The following is an 8,460-nucleotide window of genomic DNA, read 5'->3' as shown; positions in this document are numbered from 1 at the left end:
ACAAAATGCTTATGAAAGAAATCGAAGAAAACCTAAGCAGATGGAGAAACATATTTTATTCATGGATTGGAAGATTTAACATAGTAAAGCTATCAATTCTCCATCAAAGTGATCTATATGTTTAATGCAATTCCTATCAAAATCCCAGCAAGATTTTTTGTAGACAGAGCCAAGCTTATTCTCAAATTTTATATGGAAAGGTGTAGTCATTAGAATAGTTAAAATAATCTTGACAAAGAAGAACAAAGTAAGTGGAATCACTCTACCTGATACTAAGATTTACTATACAGCTATAGTAATCAAGACAGTGTGGTATTGGCAGAGGGATGTACACACAGACCCATGGAACAAAATAGAAAACCTAGAAATATACCCACCCAAATATGTTCAACCAATTTTTCACAAAGATGCAAGAGCAATTTAACAGAGGAAGAGCCTTTTTGACCAATGGTACTGGGGCAGTGAAACAATCATAGGAAAAAATAAATGAATCTTCACCTAAATCTTATATTTATACACAACTCAAAATGAACTATAAAATTAAATGTAAATAGGAACAGTATAAAACATAAAAAAACCTCAAGCAATCAGGTGTTGATTGTCCTCAATTAGGACAACAAACCAAACTGAAAGTAACAATCCAATCTTTATTTACTTGCAATGGCATCACTAGAAGAAACAAATGATTCCTAAAATATGGTTATTTCAAAGGCTCTAGCACCTACTTCTTGGAAATATCCAGTTAGCTGGGTCTAAACATAGATATGTCTGCCAGAACCATTTTAGGCTCTGAGCTGATGAAACAAATGATTTTTAAAATAATGGTGCCATGGTAGGCATTTGGTAGATCATTCATACATTGTCTGTGGGAATATAAAATGGTAGAGTCACTCTGGAAAACATTTTGGCAGTTTCTTATAAAACTAAACATGCAGTTATCATATTACCCAGCAATTACACTCATGGGCATTTATTCCAGAGAAATGAAAACTTATTTTTATACAAAAACCTCTACACAAAGGTTCGTAGATGGTTTATTCACAGTAGCCAAAACTATTAACAACCCAGATGTCCTTCAACAGGCAATTATTAAACAAACTTAGGACATACATATCATGAATGTCACATAGCAATAAAAAGGAACACAATATTGATACATTCAATAACATAGATGAATCTCAAGAAAATTATGCTGAATGAAAAAGGCCAACCCCCTAGAATTATATACTGTATGATTGTATTTAAATAGAATTTTTGAAAATGACAGAATTTTTTGAAATTGAGAGCACATTAGTCATAAGGGTAACAATAGTAGGAGGGAGGTGAGTGCTGTTATATAAGAGCGACACAAAGTTGCCTTGTGATATTAGAACTGATCGGTACCTTAACAGTGGTGGAAGATTCATGAATCTAAACATCTGATAAAATTGCACAGGACTAAACACACATACACAAATATAAATGAGCACAAATGAAACTGGGGCAATCTGAATAAAATAGGTGGATTGCATCAGTGTCAGTATCCTGGTTGTGATATTACTACACTACAGTTTTGCAAAATGCTATTAGAGAAATGAGGCAAAATGTCCACAAGATCTCTCTGTATTACTTCCCACACCTGCATGTGAATCTACAATCATCTCAATAAAAATCTCCCAAAAAATATCATCAGTCTTGGTTACAGAGTACATGTTTGCTCTCAAGACAAATGTATGTCATAACCACTCTCTCAATGCACTTGAGAAGCATAATCTCCTAGACTTTAAAAAGCCTTTGTAGGTTATCTTAGATCATATTTAAGTTTTGCCAATATCTATCTTCCCTTACTTCAAGTCAGGCTTGGCCATAAGACTAACTTTGATGGATAGAATATGTAAGGAAGTGACACACATCACTTCTGTGCAGAAGCTTTAAGAGTCAATGCATGCTTTGGCATCTGCTCTTTTTCCCTATGCCACAGCAACCACTAATGTTTCAGGCAGTGGCTTCTCTGTTAGCCTGTGTCCCAGAGTAAGGATGATGATAACTTGGCAACAGAGACCCCAGGTGACCCATGAGGGTTTTATAGTATAAGCAAAATATAAATTTCAATTGTTTCAAGACTTGAAATATGGGGGATCTTCATTACTATGACATAGTCTAACCTGACTAATATATAGTCTAACAACTCTCATATTATAGTGATTAAAACCAAGAGCGAGATGGGTTATATGGCACATGCTACCTAGGAAGTTAATGAGAGAAGCAATGCTATGAACTAGATAGCAAGAGTCCCGGACTGCTGCCATGTCCCAATATATATTTTTATCAGTGTGCTTCAGGCTATTTTGTTCATAAGAATAAAATTAAAATACAAATAAAAGTTCTGTATCAAGTCTAATTATCAAATTAGTTTGTAGATTAATAAGCCAAAAGTCAAAGAAAAGGTTTTTAAAAGTAGGCTAAATTAAATAATGGCATTTCTAATTTTATTATATATTATAGTTCTGAATCAGCATCCCATCATTCAAAGGGAAAAAAAAGCACTTGACTCAAATGAGTCACGTTGGAGAATCTTTAATATTTGGAAAATTCGAATGTCAACAAGCCACATAATAGAATTGAGAGGCACTGGCTCCACCCTTTGAGCATTTCTACAAAATGAATCAAAATCAAATACCATCCCCAGATGTTTATTAATCCACAAAAAGATGTTTGAATAATTCTCTAAAGAGATACCGCAATAGTGGCCGTCAATATTTGTGAAGTTAAAAGGGAGTTTTTGAAAATAAGCAGGATGTTTTCTTCCAAGATAGGGACTGTTTTATCACATATGGTTTTATGTGAACATGCTAAGGACCTGAAAGATTTCCTATGGTATTTGCTAAAATTTCAAATTTGATTTAAAGAAGAAAAGACACTTACGAGCTTATTCCAGATCACTTAAGAAAATGGCCTTCCATCCTCATTTGCTACACATCACACAGGAAGAAGGAATTCATGTACTTCTCTGATGACATGACAGAACCTTTTAAAAATTGCCAGTCAGTCAGTCAGGCATCCAGGCTTTATAGAAAATAATCTGCTAGAAATAGTGCATGCAAATCACTAAGTTACTTGGAGCCTATTTTCTCATTTTTAAAATAGGAAATTTAGACAGAGTTCTCTGAGTTTTCTAACCCTAGCCTTCTCTGACTGCAATTTTGGAGCAGTTTCTAACTTTGCTCAGTTGTGTGACTTTACATACCAACCAGATTTCAGAGGGGAAAGCTGAAGCCACTCATCGTATTCCAGATACAAAGGGTTTTAGCATGAGAATTAGAGCTCTACCAAATTTGGAACAGTTGGGATGCAAAACTCAGGAAAGTTGCTACCAACTCTCCCAGCCTAAAGCACCAATGTGGATCGAAGCTTCCACCAACCAGCTCGGTCTGTAGAATCAACGTCACGATTCTCAGGAAGCTCATGCAGAAGCAGCTTGAACATCAGGTCTACTCACACACCTGCCTGCTACTGCCTCTAGAGCTTCTCCTTGTCCTCTACCTGCTGGGATGCTCACTGAGCATCATGTGGTGAGGAGGGTTCTGGGAAATGTAGTTCACACCTTCGAAAGGCTCAAGTTTGTCTCTCAAATATTTATTAAGCAGATAGCTTAGTCTCTACTAGAGACATAATACTAAGCTTGGTACTATGAAGGGTACCAAAATCAATTTATTGTTGGGCTGGACACCCAGTATGCAGGGGCCCCACAATTCTTTTAGTGCTACCCAGAACTCATGCTTCTAAGATACTAAATGTTACTTACAAGAAAAGAAATAATAGGTGAAAATCAAGATAAACCTTCAGAGATTCCCTGCTGTGATGATCTCCTGCTTGAAGAAAACAGAAAGGATTCCACTGTCATGTGGAATCTCATAGTACAGAGAGCGTGAGACCTACAGAAGGGACTCTTCAAGTTAGGTTTTGAGAACAGAGACTGGTGCATCTTTCTCATCCCTGTTCATTTTCCTTGCGATGTTCTAAATGATGTAAGGTGTATGAAATTTTTCCCAAACTACTTCTGTGATTCATCTCTCAGGGACTTAAGTAGTACTTTGGATGCTCAGCAGCTGCATGGCAGAGGGCCCTGGAAAAACACAAAACCATACGGATGGGCTGAATAGTGCTGCCCCTCTGTAAATGTATGTGTTGAAGCCCTATACTCCACTATCTCAGAATATGACTGTAAGTGGCTATAGAATTTAAAGAGGGTGATTATGTTAAAATTACTTTATATGGGTGGATAAATATGTAGGAGAAGAATTGCTGGGAAATGTGTTTAAATTGATAAGAAACTGCTTAACTGTTTGCTAAAATAGCTACACTATTTTGCATTCCCAGCACGCAGTAAGGTATGATGCTTCCAGTTGTTCCTCATCCTCCCAACCCTTGTTATTACAGCCTTTTTAATTGTTGTCATTCTACTGGGTGTGTAGTAGCATCTCATTGCATTGCCCCAATGACTGATGACGTTCAGCCTGTTTTTCATGTACTTATTCGCCATTTGTATACTTTCTTTGGTGAAATGTCTATTGAAATCTTCATTTTTTTTCTTCATTGAGTTGTTTTATTATAGAGTTGTAAAAGTTCTTTCTGTATTCGGATGTAATTCCTTTATCAGATATAAATTTTGCAAATTTTTTTCTCTCTGCCTATGGCTCTTTCTTTGTATACTTAACAGTGTCTTTTGAAAAATAAGTTTTTAATGTTTATGAAGACCAGGTTATCATTTTTTTCTTTCATGGTTTGTATTTTTTGTGCCCTTTCTAAGAAATTGTTATCTTGCCCAAGATCACAAACATTTTCTCCTATAGTTTTCTTCTAAAATTTTTATGGTTTTAATTTAATATTTATGTCTATCATCCATCTCAATGAATTTTTATATATTCTACATATATAAATGTATATTAATTTAATAATTTTGTCTAGATTTGACAATGGTATTGTGAATTTGATTTTCTTAAAAAATTATTTTCCCTGGCCAGGCACGATGGCTCACGCCTGTAATCCTAGCACTCTGGGAGGCCGAGGCAGGCGGATTGTTTGATCTCAGGAGTTCGAAACCAGCCTGAGCAAGAGCGAGACTCCGTCTCTACTAAAAATAGAAAGAAATTAATCGGACAACTAAAAATATATAGAAAAAATTAGCCGGGCATGGTGGCGCGTGCTTGTAGTCCCAGCTACTTGGGCGGGTGAGGCAGTAGGATTGCTTGAGTTTAGGAGTGTGAGGTTGCTGTGAGCTAGGCTGACGCCACGGCACTCACTCTAGCCTGGGCAACAGAGTGAGACTCTGTCTCAAAAAAAAAAAATTGTTTTCCTATCTTTTAGAAATATATACTAAAATTTCTAAAGATGAAATGAGTACTGGGGAGTATGAGAGAACATGCACGGGTATAACAGGAAACAATGTTGACCACAAGTTGATGCTTACTAGGGCTGAGTGGTGGCTGCATGGGGATTTGTTGTACCAACTCTCACTTTTTTATATTTGAAACTTTCTCTAATAAGGTTTAAGAAAACATATGCAACATGAAGAAACTAAAAGCTGAAGAAATATTGTCAAGAATATTTTTGTGTTTCAATTTATTACTGGTGAGTCAAGCTTCAGTTGAGTTGCCTGATTAGAAAGAAGAAAAAATAATCTAAACACACCAGACACATCAATGATAATGGTTTATAAATTTTAAAAATAAAATCCCAGATGTATTATTTAGTCGGCTTGTAATTCTACACGCTTACATTATACAACTATTTGGTTAGAAAGGGATTTAGAATTGTGAAGTTTAAAGTCTTCAAAGTTGTAAAGATTAAAATTATAAATGGTAGAAAAATGTCTGGCACATAGAGGTTAATCTCATTTCTTCAATTTCATCTCTTAAACAAATGTCTAGCCAGCTATTGGGCATGTGTTTCACATTTTAAAATTGATTTGAATAGGATTTAATCTCTTACGGTTGTGATAGCCTACATTGGACAAGCCTAATATGGGTCAAAACACCATGCTTTTCAAGAAATCAAAACTCTTAACTTGGGTTTTGTTTATTTGTCTTGCAAAAACCACAATGCACTGAGTACTTACATTCTGAACTCTCACTGAACAATTTCAGCAGCAGCATCTAATGGAAGTATTGAAAAAAGAAAAAGGACCCTGGCTTTCTTTTCATTCTGCAAAAACAGTTCTATTTAAAGTGAGAGGGGAACAGTTTCGAGGATTAATTTGATAATCAAAAGAAGTATACATAATTTTCATTTCTTATAAGGAAATTAAAGGGAGAATGTATGGTTACCTCTTAGGCTTGCTTATTCCTATTAAGGTCTCTCACTTGCCTGCCATATCAATAGTAGAAAGACACTAGTTTTGGAATCTGACCAATCTGGATTAAATCTTCAGTTTCTTTCTTCCTGACAATCTTTGAAAGTCACTAAATCTCTTCTTTGCCACAATTTCTCCATCTCTCAACTGGAGTTTAACAACAAATACTTACTGGATCCCTACCATGTCCCAGGAACTCTACTAGGTAAACAAAATAGAAATTTCCTGCCTACATGCAGTTTATACTCTAGTGGTTAAATATTAGGTTGATGAAAAAGTAATTGTGGTTTTAGCATTGTTGAAATTTGCCATTTGATATTGGAATACATTCTTAAATATAGTTATGTCATACATCATTTTAATGCACATTTTTCACTTTATTTTTTTGCTAATGACTTATTATTTGCTGTTTATTTTATATTTATTTTAGACTATGGAAATGATATTAGACAAAAAGTAAATTCCAGCGATTTTCTTATTCAAATTCAAAATGGGTCGTAAAGCAGCGGCAACAACTTGCAACATCAACAATGCTTTTGGCCCAGGAACTGCTAATGAGCATACAGTGCAGTGGTGGTTCAAGACGTTTTGCAAAGGAGACAAGAGCCTTGAAGATGAGGAGCACAGTGGCTGGCCATCAGAAGTTGACAATGACCAATTGAGAGCAATCATGGAAGCTGATCCTCTTACAATTACACAAGAACTGTCAAAGAACTCAAGTTCAACCATTCTATGATCATTCGGCATTTGAAGCAAATTGGAAAGGTGAAAAAGCTTGATAAGTGGGTGCCTCGTGAGCTGACCAAAAGTAAAAAAAATCCTTGTTTTGAAGTGTAATCTTCTCTTCTTGTATGCAACAACAATGAACCATTTCTCAATCGGATTGTGATGTTCGAGGAAAAGTGGATTTTATAAGACAACCAGTGATGACCAGCTCAGTGGTTGGACCAAGAAGAAGCTCTGAAGCACCTCCCAAGGCCAAACTTGCACCAAAAAAAGGACATGGTCACTGCGTGGTGGTCTGCTGCTGGTCTGATCCACTACAGGTTTCTGAATCCCAGTGAAACCATTCCATCTGAGAAGTATGCTCAGTGAATCAATTAGATGCATTGAAAATTGCAACACATGCAGCCGGCATTGGTCAACAGAAAGGGCCCAATTCTTCTCCATTTCAACACCCTACCGCACCGCACAACCAACGCTTCAAAAGTTGAATACATTGGGCTACGAAGTTTTGCCTCATTTGCCATATTCACCTGACCTCTTGCCAACCAACTACCACTTCCTCAAGCATCTCAACAACTTTTTGCAGGGAAAACACTTCCACAGCCAGCAGGATGCAGAAAATGCTTTCTAACAGTTCATTGCATCCCTAAGCATGGATTTTTACCCTGCACAATAAACAAACTTATTTCTCATAGGTAAAAATGTGTTGATTGTAATGGTTCCTATTTTGATTAGTAAAGATGTGTTTGAGTCTAGTTATAATGGTATAAAATTCATGGTCCAAAACCACAATTACTTTTGCACCAACCTAGTAACTACCCTAGTCATGCACTTTCTAATGGGTAGAACCATGATTTAAAGACAGGAAATCATGGTGTAGAGTATACACTCCAAACTACTAAGTTATATTATTATTTTATTGTGAGATTAAACGATAATGACATGGTCTGTGACAAGTACCTATATAAGAGCTCAAGAAACACAACAATTAAAATTACTTGCTCATTTTTTTCTTTTTTATAAATCAACTTTACTGAGGTATAATTTATATAAATCTATTTATTAATTTTTATGAGCTCAAAGTTGTTCATAATATTACCTCGTTCTTTCATTATTTGAAGATCAGTAATTTGCAGTTTGTGTTTTCTAGCTTTTTTTTCCCTGATCAGTATAACGAGATGACCATAAATTTTGTTATTATTTCTACACACATCTCCCAAAAAATCCTAAGTTTTGGTACCATTGATTTTTCTCTATTGTTTTTCCATTTTATATTTTATTGTTTTCTATTCTTGTTCTTATTATTTCATTCCTTCTACTTACTTTGGATTTAATTTGCTCTTTGTCTAACTTTTTAAGGTAGAAATTTAGATTATCAATTTAAACCATCTTGCTTTTCTAAA

Source organism: Propithecus coquereli, unplaced genomic scaffold, assembly GCF_000956105.1.
Source record: "Propithecus coquereli isolate 6110/MARCELLA unplaced genomic scaffold, Pcoq_1.0 Scaffold30, whole genome shotgun sequence".
NCBI classification, from domain to species: Eukaryota; Metazoa; Chordata; class Mammalia; order Primates; family Indriidae; genus Propithecus; species Propithecus coquereli.
Note: the sequence above shows the minus strand (reverse complement) of the source record.